Source organism: Pezoporus flaviventris, unplaced genomic scaffold (assembly GCF_033815535.1).
Source record: "Pezoporus flaviventris isolate CSIRO_AGI_PZ_B2104156 unplaced genomic scaffold, CSIRO_AGI_Pfla_v1 ptg000070l, whole genome shotgun sequence".
Classification (NCBI taxonomy): Eukaryota; Metazoa; Chordata; class Aves; order Psittaciformes; family Psittacidae; genus Pezoporus; species Pezoporus flaviventris.
In genome coordinates, this window is record NW_026892618.1 from 66,678 (window position 1) to 83,211 (window position 16,534).

Sequence of the window (16,534 nt, forward strand, 5' to 3'; positions counted from 1 at the left end):
TTTAATCAGCTGCCTCCTTTATTTTGTAAAGTGAATGGGTAGATTATAGCCAGGGTGACACATAATTTGTGATTGAAATTGCTTGCTTAATTGTAATTTAAAAAGAGATGAACTTCATCCCAGTTCCATATCCATCATTCTCATACTTGCACATCAAACCAAGAGCCATCTTCAAAATAACCAGCAGCTGCTGAAAGCCTCCAACTTCAGCAGTGTCTCTTCACTCCCCCTACCTTTATAGATTTTTTGCTGATCCCCTCACCCCTAAAAGAGAAAAAGAAGCCTGTTTTCAGGCTACCATAAGTTCTCTGCTCTCCACAGAAGATCTTTTAAAATCCAGACTGGCAGCTTCTTTCTTGAGAAGGGGGCAAAGTTGGCAAAGGACAAACAACATGATTTATAACATCAACTGACTACAATCAGTTGCACAGATGGCAGTACAGAACAGCTGGCAGGACAGCAATGAATAGTTCTTATTAGTGTTCTGCTATTTAAACTCAGTAACTATATCCAAATTGTGATGCAAAAGCCCTAGAGGAAAAATGGTGAAATTCTAAAGCATTGAGGGGGGTGAGGTGGAAAGGCAATAAAATAAACTTTGACACTCAGTTTAACCCCTCTCTAAAATTTAAAGTGGAATTTGTGATTACAGACCCCCTCAAGAAATACACTGCCCTTCCAAAATGAAGTGTTAACATAGTTTTTCTAAAACTGCCTCTTGCCACCACCATTTCTTTGTCCTGAAGAACTGAAATTTGAGAAAAATCAAGGTAAGTAAATCAAGGTAAGATTATCTGCAATCACTTATTTTTCATCTGTAATGCAGCCACTGAAAATCCCAGTGGAAATCTTAATGAATATTTGAATATTGACCAGTTCTGTTGTTTAAAACTTCAGCATACTTTGATGCTGCTCTGAAGTGATTGTATGCAGAATTGACAAAGTTTTGCTTAAAACTTTAACAAAAGTATTCAAATGAAACATTTAATGCTGAAATATATACTGTATAACAACACCCTTTGTAATTTTTTTTAAATAAAAGCAGAATTGCCTTTCATTACCTTCTCAGTTTGAAGTAAAATAGTGTATTATGATCCCTTTTTAAAAACAGAGAATTGTATCAACAAGACTTCTTGCCTAACGTGAGGATACAGCATAAAAAGTTAACAGCATTAGAGCTCTTTTAAATTTAAAAGTTGCGCTCATATGTATGTGCTGGGCAATATTTTCTGAAAAGTGCCAGTGAGTTATAGCAAGCTTATTAATTCCAGCAGCAATAGCTAAGTAAATAGCACAGAATATACACTGAAAACATATTCAAAGGTCATAATCACAAGCATCAATGTTAAAAATCCTATTTCCTGCACTCAGACTCAAAGAACATATATGTATCATGAAATTCACACTGCAATTCAAATAATCTCCATTTCACATAGCATCAGAAGTGACAGACCAAGAGCTATTTACAGGCTTTTGATCAGATGCCTGTAAAAAAACAAATAAACTTAAGAAAATTGCATCTGATTCACAGATAATCTTGATCAAAGAGATTATTTAAGTGAACTGCTCGGATCACAGCAGGCCCCCATAATCACCTCACAGTATAAAATACTGAAAAATAAACACTTTTCTGCTCACCAAAGGAAAGCATGGATATAATTTACCGAATCCACACATTGCCTGTTAAGAACGCCTGCTAACACAAATCTACAATAAGCCAGTAACAACAAATAATTATATGAATATGTGTGTGTTATTTGTACACACTCAGCCTGGAGCTTAATTAAACCCCTCCAGGTTTAATTTTTTTAATAGGTACAAATATTGAAAGGAAAAGAAAGAGGAAAAGAATTCAGCAAGTGAACCTATATGGAATCAATAGACTGCTACTAAGTTAACCTGTAATATATAATACTGCAGACTAATTGACTCTAAGTCAATTTGCAGGCTATTATGTTCTGTATCAGGGCTGCATGGGGTTCCACACACCTGCGTAACACAAGTCAGCACAGATGAGAACCACACTATAGGCAAGAAAGTCTTAAAGGAAACAAAAATAAAAATGAAAGGATCCTGTTCCTCAGTGTTCTGTAGAGCTTCTGGGATTATTTCACCTCTCAGTTGAAGCTACCATACAGCAACTACCATAACAGATAAAACTAATTTCACTACATGGCATGGTTGTAAGTGTTTTCTCTCATTCCATATTTAAAGCATATAGCATCTAAAATACAGTCTTCTCAGAGTGGACTTCATCCTTTGTTTACTTAACTTGGATGTATGGAGGAAGAGGCTGGAAGGCACACATTATGAACATTGAAAGAGCAAAAAACCCAAGATCTAGAGGCAAAGAAAAAGTTTTATACTCATGAGAGAGAGATCAAATACTTATGCTAGCAACTTTCTAACAATCATAAATTCATGCCAATGGAACAGATGTAAAAAAGGTAAGGAAGAGATTATAAAGAAGTACAAATAAGCTAGTATAGCAAACTGATATGTATTCGATTCCAGGGACAAAAGTTAAATGAATAGACATGTACTGGCAAAAGGCCAGCTCCTAACAGAACACAAACCTCGTAAGATTTGAGTTCTGCTTTTAATTTCAAACCCATGAACTTTAAGTGGATTTGAAATCAGGCAAAACATGTTCACCCATTCCTATTTATAATAGCAAAGACAGACAAGCAAACTCTAGTTTGGGCACTGGAAAGGCAGGCAGGGACACAAATCATCCTTTTGCTTCCCAACCTGAAGTCTGGTAGAGCATGTGTACCCGGCTTTAAAGACAACACAAAGGAGCAACTCACAGCTGGCAAAGCCCCTCCTGGAAGACTTCAGTGTACAGGCCTGCAGATTGTCTTAAAAGCCCTTTTTTGGCTGGTTGTTGTTGTTGTTAAGTTTACAAGAAAAGGTTTCTATTCAACAAGGCAAATGGGGGGGGGGGGGGGCAGGGCATCCTGTAGAATTACAATGCAGGCAGGCCTACTTGGAGACCACACTGCACACATCACAGCAATAGGGTTACTGTAACCACTGTGGTTTAACAACACAGGAGAGACAAATTTGCAGAGATCTGTAACAGCTCTTAGTAGGCAAACAGATACAACTCGAAAAGAGAAACATTTTGAGCACACAACCGCTTCTATTCAGAGCTGAAGAAAACCTGGTGTGTCCAAAATCTCACTTGGCAGTCTCATCAGCAGGTCTACTGCAAGATATTACTCCTCTCAACAAGCTTTTTTTGGACAAAAAAAAAAAATTTGAAATAATATGTAAAATGTCACTTATGTTTGGAAGCCTAGAAAAGACTTCAAGACCGAATGGTAAGCACACTATTAGCTCTGGCTCTGCCATAATTTGTTGCACTTTCTTTTACTGAGACATCTCACCCTTTACCTAAAAGAACGTATAACACATTCTCTTTGGACAAAATTATTACCATCACACTTGGATTTAACCTAGAAAAGCAGGTAAGGAGAAGGTATTGCTGTAGTTGGAACCCACTACAGCTTGGTGTCCTATGTCATCCGTACCAGGTCTCTGAAACACTGCATCCCCCTCTGGAATAGTCGGTGTTACGTACAAGTAATGGGATACTGTACAGTTGTTACTGTCTTAAGCAGGGAATACTATAACTGTTAATGACAAAGAGGAGCATGAAACTCATTCTTCAGCTTTTTCTTCTTTCCAGTGAGTTCAATCAGAGCAAATTCTTTGGCAAAAAAAAAGTTAACAAAAAGATCCAAGAAATCAAGCGTAAATCTGGTAATGTGCCAAGAGGGGAACAGAATTGGCAGGCTTTATTATTAAATACACTTTGTGTTATCCAACAGATCCAAGATTAACATACAGATTGGACTCTGTACAGGAAATCTATTATATTGACTGCTTTCAAGTTATGTATATTGATGATTTCAGAAAGATCAAATACCTAACTCTGGATGCCTCATGAATAAACATGAATAGGTTTCTGTTTTCTTATGTCTGATATAGACCTAGGCAAAATTTTTCCATGGAAGCTGCTCCTCAGCAGTGAAATAGGTTTTCACTAAAACTATCTTTTTGTGAAAAGTATCTGCTTTTGGGCGCTTTCCTGCAATGTAATCCAGCTAGGAAACCAGGACCCTAGAGCAACTAAGCTTATTTTTATAATCAAAACCTGAAGTTCTCATTTTTTCATTTTAAAGTTGTAATTCTGTTTGGTGGGAACTCTTTTCTGGTGAGGCCTTTTTTGCACATTTCCATGCAGGGAATATATTTCTTAATATTGGTATATTTTAGCACTTAGGTTTAGATTTTACAGGTGCAAACCATCCTTTTTTTCCAGTTTTAGTTTTCCATTAAGCAAAATTTGCAGAAAAACACTAATCTCATGAGACCACAGTCTGTTCTAACCTTGTTCAGAGCTAAGCATGACAGGTACTTGTGGACTTCCTGCATCAGTCATTGGCCTTCCTGCTCAAATGGAGATCAGAACACCATGGGTTCTGAATATGGGACCACCCTATCTTCCCCTTACTATTGGCTGCATCTCACTGCCCTGTTCTTCTGTGAATCAAGAAAATCCTGCAGAAAAAGGGCTTTCATTGAAAGGGCGACTTAATATTTTTAAACACAGTTAAACGCTGCAGTTGACTGCCTGGAAGGCCTTAGAATTTTTACCACCAGATGCTTCAAGACAAACACTGACAGACTTTCTACGGAAGCTGATCCTGCACTGGGTGACACATAAAAGACAGTTCAGGTGTTTCCTCAGCCATGCTCTCCATAATTCTACAACTTGCTCTAACTGACTGTAATGGAAATTGGACAATGACTTTGTATACTAAAGCTTAAAAGTAGTGTTTAAAAGTGTTTCAACTGTAAAAAGGTAGTGTTTGGTTTAATCCCTTGCCAATTAAAATTAGATTGTATTTAAAATAAAGAATAAATGTTGATACTGATTAATCTCTCCATTTTCAAAATCAATAAAATCTTAAATTAAGGTCTTTTAACCTGCAAGACTCTTCTGTGTAATTTTGAGAAGCCTCCTTTTTATTATTTTAACAGGTAACAAGTGGCCCTAGACAGAAACCATGGTACCAATCTGCAACCAGACCTACGTGTTTATGGAAAAAGTGCTAAACCCTGAAAAGAACTGTCTGATAACTGAAGAGTTGCCACAAACTGCTTTGTAGCTAGAGGAATAAAATAACTTTGAATCAAGCAAATTGCTTTAGACTTGAGAAAAATCGGTGCCTAGAAAATCTACATCTAATAAATAAATCTCCTTTTAAAACTTTTATATAAATATTGCAAGATTCAACGCTAAGAAGCAAGCCAGTGTAACAACTGACTTTTCAAAGTAAGATTTTCTGGTTTTAGACATTTTTTATGAAATAAGCAGCCCTTACATGCCAGGCATTTTGAATTTAAGTAATTTCAGAGTTATTTTGATTAATTATCTCCTTTGGAAAATACTTTCAAGATACTGGTCAACAGATTTCTAAGATTAAGCTAAGAGCTACATTAATCATAAGCACTTTGTATCTGTTATTCACAATTATGAAAAATAAATATTAGGTGTACAAATATTTTTTTTCTTTCTCCCCTCCCTAAACTTTTTAAGATTGTAATCATGATAATTCATGATTCTATGATTCTATTCTATGATCTTGTTCTGTGAGACAGCACTGACTAATTTCAAAAGGACTCCTTACATGGTCAGGTTTACTTGACTGTGCTACAGAAGCACACAGAGCTCCAACAGGCACTATCTATTCAGTTTAACATGCATTATATATAATTATAAAATAGATAACCACACTGGTTCCATAGTCATAAACTTCTAAAACTGCCTTTCATGTTCCATAAAGCAGATCTATGTGTTTCCAAACCTGCGGCTGAGTACTAAGGGGGATTCACAAGTAGGTTATTGTTTTATGACATAATAAACTCTCTTTCATGGCATAGTGAGAAAGTGGCTCTCAAAGTAGTTTCAATCATGGCATCACAACCCAAAGAGCTTTAGAATAACTGGTTCCAGCTAATTATATTCCCCACTTTCTAAACTGTCCATATAATGGAAAATCTCTTTTAGCCATCTCTACCCAGCAACAGTGTTAGTTTCTCCGTTATCTCAGGACAAAATTCCACCCATGCAGCTATCTTTTCTTTTTCAGAAATACTGAACTTCTTCCCATCTACAACACCATCCACATCCTTCAAATTTTACAGCCTAGAAAGTATCCCCTGTTTTCACCTTGTTTGTAGTGTTCTCCCTCTCTTTACTGTGCCCTTTTCCTCACCATGCTTACACACTTAAAGTCTGGAAAAACTACAAGGACAAAATGATTAGTGGTACAAATAAAAGTGGATCTACAGGATAAAAAAGATATCAGAGCAGATGGCAATGTAATAGCTACACTGAAAGACGAAAGAGAAACAGGGTTTGCCCAAGCTGAAAATAGAAAAAAATTGCTGGAAAAAGTCCACAACTGAAGTGGGAATACAGTCTACACCTTTTAACAGTCAAACCAAGACCCTACTCCACACCATCTCTCTCAGACGGCATGAGAAATTACTGCAGACACAGAGAACTACAGAATTCAGTTCAGCTTTTCATATTTACTTAGCTGTGGGATTTACATGTAATTAAGCATCATCTTAACTATATACCTGCTAATAGAGTTCAATGCCATCCTGCATACTGGAGGACACTTTAGTACATCACTCCTCGGTCATACAACATATATGCAACTAGAACTGTGCAGAAATTGGTGAATTGGAAGAACAGGTAACAACTGTAACTAAATAACTTAATGTCATACTTAATAATCTCATAAAATCATCCAAAGTTCCAGCAAAAACCACAAAACCCACAAAAATTTTCCTTATGTAAAAACTAACATTATTCTTTTTTTCTGTCATCTCAACCTCCAACATTTTGAAAAAGCACCAATCTTAGGCCAACAAGAAGATTGATTTAAATTTGAACAATGCATAGGTCAAATGAGAGTATGACACATTCCTTTTTATAAAAGATGATGCCATTCAAATTGGAAAAACAGCCATATTATTTTCCATTCATTTACTTTAAGAGAAGTATAATACACTGCAAACGTTACTTCTGCAGCAGCAAAAAATTAGAACTAATATACAAACATTTCCTAGGGAAAGGGTGGATGCCGGGGGGATGACTAATACACACAGCTCAAAAGGCAAACCCATTAAATCCAGCTTACAAGAATCATGTGTCTGGAATTAAAGAGAAAGTATAGGATTTCAGCATGGTTTTCACTAAAGAGAAAAAAAACCTTCTCTCAACTCTCCCTCACTTTCCCAAACACTGAAAAAGCACACTACAAAAGACATTTAAAAAATGTATAGCCCACTGTTTGAATTGCATTCTATACAGCTTGTGATGAAACTGTGTGTCATATTTCTTAGGTGCCACTCAAATATCTCATGTTTTGCTGCTTGTGTGCTGCATACTTCATTATTATATGGAAGTATAATTTGAACCCCAAAACATTCAATATTTTTGAATTTAGAAGAAAAATGTGGATACTGTAAAGCTGAAATGTTTATTCTTGATTTTATTAAATATCAATGCAGATTGATATTTGATAAAAGGTGTACATTGCAGAAGAAAACATTCCATTTTAATTGTGAACATTTCAGATTAAAATTGTTTTGGATTAAAAATACTGAATTTGGACTAGAAAATGTTGAAGGAAAATATTCAAATTTATTCTCAGTTGTAAAAGTTCAAAGTCATTGTTATTATTTGCTAAGTTGCTTCAAAAATTAAATCTGTAATGTCTTACTGTTGCTAAATCTGCATTAATATCAATAAATACTTAGGTGGAAGAATTTTACTTGGAAATAAAAACCAGTATTGAAGCATCTTTCAAATTAAATGAAGTATAGTCTTTATTGGAAATGTAACAGGTAGCATTTTTAAAAGCTTATGTTTTTGTCTCCATATGGAACAGAATTTAGTTACCCACGGGCTTCCTTTTGTCCTTCTGACTTTCTGCCTTTCTTATTGTGCTCAGAAGTGAACTTGGAGGTTGGCAGGAGTTACAAATTGCATATTTGTTACGACACTCCAAATTACTTGAACGAGACAAGGAATAATACAAGGTAAAACTAAAAACATAGCAAAGCCACATAACAAGCAAAATCAAATTTGTTTAACCCACAGGCCTCCTGGAAGCCAGGAAAAAGGGTCAAACTCCCTTCCTTTCCAGGTTTGGACTGAAACATGAGCCAATTTTTGGATTCTGGATGTGATTTGTTTTACTAGTTTACCTTTTTGTGATTACCTTTTGCTCCTTTTATAATGAGCTGTGGGGAGTACCTCTGTTCTTCATGTCCCGTCTTACATGCTCCTGGTGGACCAGATTTCCCCCTCTTACAGCCAGCTCTTCAGCTGCACCTGTCTGCAGCAATTTGTGGGATAGGAATGCATGGGCAGGAATTCCTCCCACCATTTCTCCAGATAATGGATGGAAGAGTCTTAGCTCTTTCCCACTCATCCCTCAGGTAATGGTGGGTGGAGTCCCATTTCAGTTCCTCACACCCTTCTCCCAGGCAATGGACATTGGAGTCTTAACTCCTCCCATCCATCTCAGAGAAAAGAGATAGGTGGAATTTCATCTCAGCTTCTCATAGCAATCTTTGAGACAGTGGACAGTGGAGTCTGATTTTGGATCAGTCTCACAAATGGGCTTGCAAAAAGTTGGAGAGCTCTTCAGAAGAATCGGTTCAGGGATAGCCACACATCTGAGTTTTGACTGCACTGTTCTGTTCCCTTCTCCCCGAATCCCATAATGAGTTATTGGGGTATTCCATTTCTATTCCATGACTTGTATTTCATTCCACTCCACTCTATTCCATTATGACCTGCTCCATTCCATTGCATTCCATTCCATTCCATGCCAGCACCTGACAATGCAGCCGTCACAATGCCCCAGGACAGGATAAAAGGGAGCAGCCTGCTGGGTCCCCTGGCAGAGGTAGCACGGGGCAGCCCTAAGACATCCCAGAGGAAGGCCTTGAGCTTCTGGAGTTAGCTACAGGAGGCTCAGGTAGAAAGAGCAGTGGCTGGTCGAGGCTGCTGGAGGCTCTCACCTGCAAGGCCAGATCGTGGTGGGAACAGCTTCTTAGCTCATGGGAGGGATAGCGGTCCTTTTCAGCTCGATAGCCATGGCCAGAGCATAGGAATGTCTTCTTGAGGAGCACTGTAGAGCTCAGCATCCTCATCTCCCACAGAGCCAGGGGCAGCAGCTGTAAGTAATAGGATGCAGAGGTGTTGCCAGGGATCACAGTGCTTCTGTCAGAAGTCCCTGAGGTGGCTCAGTGGCTCTAGGTTGAGGAAGAACAGACCTTGGGTATTTCCTGAGAGGTGTGACCAGCCTGTGGACCAGGAGCAGGTTCTGCTCACAGGCTCAGGGATAGCCAATCACCAGCGCTGGGGTCAGGAAGGAATTTTCCCCTGGGGCAAATTGGCACGGGGCAGGGGGGGAGGCTTTTTTTCCCCACGGAGGACCTGAGAGTGTTCCCAGGGGTTTTTCGCCTCCTCCAAAGCTGAGCACAGCCCCTTCATGGGGCTCCTTTAGGCTATTGTGGCCCAAAGGCTGCTGCTCGTGCTCCATGCAGGGGGTCCTCATGCCCCACATCTGGGGGGAGGAAGCTTTCTGGCCTCCCAGGGTATTGCGTGGGAGCTGCTGCTTGCCCTCTATAACATTGAGGGCATCCCCTTGTCAGGGTTCCCCTTTGAATTCGGTTTTTGCCTGCTGCTCTTGCACCTCCAAGGTGCCCTGGCTCTCTTTAGCTCCATTGCTCAGTGCAAGCTTGGAGTGGGAATGAGCTCTGCTCTTCCCTTAGCTTCATCTCCCTGGGCGCTCTGCACAGCAGCTTGTGCTTGGAAGGGTTCCAGCCTTGCTGCCCCACCAGCAGTTGCCACTCTTCAGCTCTCCCTGTGTGCAACACCAGTGCCAGGCAGGCACGAGAGCACTTTCATGCATCCCTGGCCAGGAATCACAGCAAATGAGCGAGCGTTGGGAGTCAATTGTGTGCTTATCACCAATAGGTGTCATGCTTTGGGAAATACCCCATGCTACCATGTGCCTTCTTCTTCTACTTCTTCTTGCATATTTGTGTGTGGTCAGTGACAATGCTCTTAAATAATAACATCAAACTTTCATGTTGGATATAAGGAAGAAGTGTCAGGGTGCTGAGCACTGGAACAGGTTGCCTAAAGAAGCTGTGTGTGCTCCTTCCTATGGCGATGTACAACACCACCATGTTGTACAGACCCTTAGGTGACATCGCCTGGCACGGTATGAGACCAGGCTGTACCAAGCCTTGGGTGACATGTTTCTCGTGTGAGGTGTCCCTGAAAATGGCAGGGTGGTTGGAACAAGGTGCTCTTGAGGTCCTCTCCAAACCTAACTATTCTATGATTCTAGAATGTAATGATTCTAAAAGAACATAAACTATAAGGAACCAAACAAAATCAAATGGAATAATAAAATAAAAACTTGTTGCCACATGAAAGCTTTGTGATTTGTGTTCTTGAAAGCGTTTTTGGAGCTGAAAATCCCTGACATTGCAGAGAAATCAGTGTCACTGTTATTCAGCTCAGGGTGAGAGTAAGGAATAGAGTGGAATGGAACGGAATGGAACAGAATTAAATGAACTACACTATGCTAGAATTGGTACAGGTTATGTTATGCCTACAATTATGCATGACAAGTGATGCCCTAGGTCTAGGGCATCCACCCAGGAGAGCAGCTCTCTGCAGTGCAGGTCCCAGAGCCATTCAGGAGACAGGGAAAGGCACAGCTACAACATGGCTCAGGCATGGACTGAAGGCCACAGTCTGAGCTGAGACACATCTTATGGGCCCTTGGCAGGAAGTGGTGGGTCCCAGCCGCTGAGGCCTTAGAACACCCCCAGAACCCTGGCAGAAGTAGACCTGCTCTGCTCATAGGCTCTCCTTTAGACACTGATAGTCAGCCACTTTGGGGACAAGAGTTTTGGGCCTGATGGATCTTCTCTCTGACAGAGAACTGTTGTTCTCAGGCTCTCGTGTTTCAGTATGTTTTCCCAAGGGAAACAGCTCAGACATTTCTAGAAATGAGCACGAGGAAATAAAACCAGGTTCATAGGGAACTGAACAGGTATTGCTCACTTCAAAAAGATTTGGACCCATTTGGTTGAGGACCATGTCCTGCTTCAGACTGAGGCTTCGAGCCTTGCTAGTGTCAGAGATGTGGAAACCCAGCTCAACTGGATGAACGCAGAAGACTTCCAAAGAACACATTCCACACCTGCTTTTTTGCAAATCAGATCACATGGTCAAACCATCTCGAGACAATCCACAGCTCTTACCCCATTGGAAGGTACACACCTCCTTCCCAGAGGGTGATAGAGTGAATGCCTCAGCTGGGACATGGTTATGGGTATTCAGTACCTAGTGCAAGTGCAAGGCATACCTCCTGTATGAAGATAGGCTGAGGAAGTTGGGGCTGTTCAGCCTGGAGAAGAGAAGGCTGCGTGGAGACCTCATAGCAGCCTTCCAGGATCTGAAGGGGGCCTATAAGAATGCTGAGGAGGGACTCTTCATTAGGGGCTGTAGTGATAGGACAAGGGGTAATGGGTTAAAACTTAAACAGGGGAAGTTTAGATTGAATACAAGGAGGAAGTTCTTTACTGTAAGGGTAGTGAAGCACTGGAATGGGTTGGCCAGAGAAGTTGTGAATGCTCCATCCCTGGTGGTGTCCAAGGCCAGGTTGGACAGAGCCTTGAATCGCATGGTTTAGTGTGAGGTGTCCCTGCTCATGTCAGGGGGGTTGGAACTAGATGATCTTAAGGTCCTTTCCAACCCTAACTATTCTATGATTCTATTCTAAGTGTACAAACACGTTTATACATAGACATTATCCCACTATAGTAAAAGTTTTGATGCAACATTTGGTGCCCAGGATATAATCCTGGAAGAGGTTCTGCCACTCTCTCACAGGATTGCATGTCTATTTAATTTTTCTAATGACTTATGGCTAGAGACCACTTAAAGGAAATACAGTTCTATCTTTATACACCAGCAAAATAAATAATAGTGCTATCTGCTATTTCAGCATCTTAAAGTTATTTTAGCGCTTCTGAAATGTTACAGAATGAGAGCAAAAATATAGAAGCTGCATTTCTCTATTCACAATGTACTCCTAAGAAGTCAATACACTCTCAGCTTCTCTAAACCATTTCAACACTTCAACACTTTTACTGTTGCACAGCAAAAAAAAGGAGCCTGTGAATGGAGTGTATGTACCCACTTTATCTCTCTCTGTATGCTTCCTCCCAGTATTGCCAGTAGGGTATAGATAATTCTGCTTCTGTCCAAGTTATTTAAGCAGAGAACAGCCTTCACTCTTGGCACATTACTCAATTGCAGTGTTTTCATAACCTCATTAGCTGTCATGCTTCTCAAAAGTGAAAAATGTTATATAAATAAGACAACAGAGTGCTGGATTGCAGCAGAACTTTGTCAGTATATATTGTTAAGCAATCATTCATCACTAAGCAATGACATTCCTGCTGCAAGAATTTTTTGCTTTAGTTTATTTTAAGGGTACGCAGAGAAAATGAGAGGAGACAAACACCTGAAATTATCAGCACTGATCTCCCCTGAGGATGGGACAATGACTGGTTAACAGAGTCATGCTATACAATGAAAGCAACTACTCTAAGCTCATGAGGGTGATGATTCTGAAAAGTTTAAAAGAATTTTACATAACTTAACCCTGGAATGCAAGAACAACTTTTTCTCATGTACCGTGTGGAAAGCAAGAAGTATTTGTTGCTTGTTTCTACACATAGAGTGGCTTTGCTAATAATAATGTGGCACCATTTCCACATACAGGTTTTGAATAAACAACATGGGCAGCCAAAGCATGCTTGCTGAACTAGTTTGTGTAAAATGTCAATACATTAATGTCCATATCTAAAACCAACTTTGATACTAGTTTTTTTGTTGCACAAGGAAGCAGCAATAAATTAACACGTCTTGGTCTCAGGAAAAAAAAAACACAATAGCAACAAAAACAAAAAAAGAAAAAAAAGACAAAAGAACCTCCAACAAACAACAAGAAAAACAAATGAACAACCTCACCCTCCCTCCAAAAAAAAAAACCAAAACAAACAAAAAAACAAAAAAAATACAAACACCACAAAAAAAATAAAAACCCAGACAGGATTTGGGCTTAAGAACATGGATTAAACTACTATTCACTATCAAAGAATTGCAAAAAAAGGGGCACTGTCTGAGTCTTCATAATTGTATGACTCAGCAAATTAACTGTAGGTGTTTGTTTTATGAAAATTTTCCTAAACATTTAAGCTAGCAAAGAGAATTTTAACTTAGCCAGATCAGAGCAGCTACACCTAAAGGTATGTTAGCAGAACAGATGAAGACTTCAACAAAGCCAAACCAAACCAAACCAGAACAAAATAAGGCAACTGACACTGAGTTAAGTTAATATACACTTAACTCCAAAAAGAGCTGCAGCCAAGAGCATGCCTGACCATACCTTACGTCCCTAAGATAATTACTACTGGGAGATCCTTCCTCTTCTCCAGTACTGAAAATGTACTTAGATTTCAAAAGAAACCTGGTGAATGAAGCTTCCCTTTTACTTCTGTCCCAATACAGAAACTGATATCTGGCTATATTCTGAAGGAAGACAGTGACAAATCTGAGCTGAAAATACAACACTTACCTGTCTGATTTTTCCATTTATTAGAAAAATATTTAATTCCATTCTTAATATGTATACAAACATTTTCTTTATGAACTAAAGAAAAGGAGGTATATGACTAATAAAAAGAGACTAACAAACCGGTAGCTGGATCTTTCATGCATATTCCATTGTATTAGTCTACTCAGATACTGTGGTTTTGTCACAGGCAGCATGATGGAGAGCTGCCAGCAAATACAGGTGGCATTAACCGCAGTTAGACTGCTGTTTTGCTGTAGTCATGAATACACGATAGCCAGGTGAATTCTTTTTATTTACAAGCCAAACAACACTCAGTGTTGAATTTTTTTCTCCTAAGCTTCTGTGTGCTATGTTAAAATACCAACAGATGATAAGAAATAAAAAGAGAAACAGTTATGAGAGTAAATTTAGTTGTTTGCGTTTTAAAATTCAATTTAGAAGTCAGACCTTTCAGCATTCCCTCTTCCATCCTCACTTTAAAATACCTTGGATAAAATTTGTAAGGTTTATTTTACTGGAAGTATCAGGAAGTATTAGCAGACATTAAGAATTATTTACAGAGTCACACAACCGCCAATCTTATTTGGCTCTGCACTCATCTTTTAGTACTGAACTTGTGAATCATTTGTTTTACAAAAGACAAGCTATTATTTGGTAGAATAATGTAACAAGCCGCAGTGGAGCTTCTGGTAATGATGCCATCTGACCACAAGTTACTTTTTATTATTACTAATATTAATAGAAGTAATGACCTAGACCAGCATTTCTCATACCTGAGTTGCAACTCTCAATAAAATAACAGGAAGATGCAAAGGGTGGGAGGCATAGAAAGGTAGGGGGAAATTTAATTAAAAAATTAAGCTATATAAAAAATAACAAGAAAAACAATAAAACCAAATTACCCTGATTTAAAGCTGGAAGTAGCTCTTTTCCTCCAGGGGAGTCAGAAGTAGCTATAATTATCAGCTGCACATATTTACACTAGCTAGGGAACTACCAGCTCCCCTCAAATGCTGGCAACAGCTCAGTTCCTCCCAGGCAATATAGAGAGTATTTACACCTGCAGCTGATAATTACAGATGATTTTCATGCCTTTTTCCCCCCAAACACCCTGAGGAACTTTGCTGCTGCCAGCAATTATAGTACAGTAGTAAATTTTTCCTTGGGGATTGCATAAAAGCAGATGAGCTCAAACAATGTTCACATTTGCAAAAAATTTGGGAAACAACTCATCTACCCTTATCCACTATTTCATCAGTGAAGAAAATCTATGTTGGTTAATACAATTAAATATGCCTGAAACTAGGACCATGTTACTTCTCAAGGTTTGTAGAAAACTTTTCCGTCTAGATATAACAGAGTCATACAGTAATTCAGGGCTAGAATTAACACAGATATACAAACACTAACTTCAAACACATACTACAGAAGACTTTGAGTTCTTATTGCTTTAGCTTGTTCTACTTTAGCATTTGATCTAGTAAAACCATACTGGCTCTCTCCTCAAGCCATCACTGTTTCCAAGAAACCATCCAAATCACGAAGGTGGTATAATATAACAACACAGTAGGGACATAGGGTATTCCTGGAAGATTTCCCTACAGGCACATGGGTCACAGTATTACAAAAATCATTAAGCTTCTAAAAATGTGCTCTCCATCCACACTTGGCTTAGATCACTAAAATGGAAAAACATTCTGCGCTGGCCGCTGCCTGATTTACCACGTAGAGTGGCAGATTTTCAGATGGTGCCTTTATGTAGGGGGTAATCCTTGTCATTTGTGAATGATAATATTACTACCTTAATATAATAAAAGTACATGCAGCAGTAAGTGACTTTTGGAAGAGTGGACTGTTTTATGCTGCCTAGTAATGCTTTGTGTCCTATTTTTATGCTATGAATTTACCAAGGTATCACTTTATGTGAATGTAGATTCTTCTTCCTCTCTGCCCACCAGACCACTCATCATGAAGTTATGTTTGTTCCTTAAGACTGACTTTATATTTTTTAATTAAAATATATATTTCTGATGCATTCTTTTAACTGAAAAAAATGAGACATTTCCCAGGGGATCTCTTATCATATAGAGGGCAAAGGTGTATAGCATTGCTGTATGATTTTAGACTTAGTTTTTTGTTTGATTGTTGGGTTTGTGTTTTTTTTCCTGTGAACAGAGAAACACAGTATTAGTCTGACAATTTTCAGTTCTTCTCTGAATTTATATTATATAATGTAAAGCAGACCATTTAAAAGAAATTATCACCCATGTACAGTCTCAGTATGAAAATTCTGAAAGTCTAGTCAAAAGAATAATGGCTGAGTATTTTTATTTTTTAAAACCATTGGTTATTTTCAGGTAATTTAATTTCACAACTTCACCTATTCAACATTTGGAAAGCCTATAGATTTCAAAACACATACATCACATCTTCCTGTTTCTATGTACTTACAACTATATTCAAATAGGAATGTGCATCTGTGCCAGAAATAAAACTCAAACCTCCTTCATAATTTAAGTTTTCTCCGAATTGATTTTTAAATTAAAATTATTTAATTTCACAATTAAAATAGGCTCTTTGTTATTCTTTTTACATTATTACACACTGAATAATTATTGTAGCTTCCAGTGGATAATTGCACAAACATAACTACTGCAAAGTGGACACTGATGTAGCAGGGGCTGTAACCCCACATTCCTCACAAGCAGCCCTGTCCTCCAAGCTGTCATGGGACAGGGAGGCATTCCATAGCTACATTCCCTTAA

General features: G+C 38.7%; 1 long non-coding RNA gene across 1 annotated transcript in view; it reads right to left on the reverse strand.

Moving 5' to 3' along the window:
• LOC133279028 (uncharacterized) overlaps nucleotides 1–14,779 on the reverse strand; it is a 39,081-nt gene extending 24,302 nt beyond the window's left edge. The window contains exon 1 of the long non-coding RNA XR_009746748.1: nucleotides 14,672–14,779. This is a non-coding gene — a long non-coding RNA (uncharacterized LOC133279028). The remainder of the gene's footprint in view (nucleotides 1–14,671) is intronic.
• Nucleotides 14,780–16,534: the final 1,755 nt, after the last annotated feature.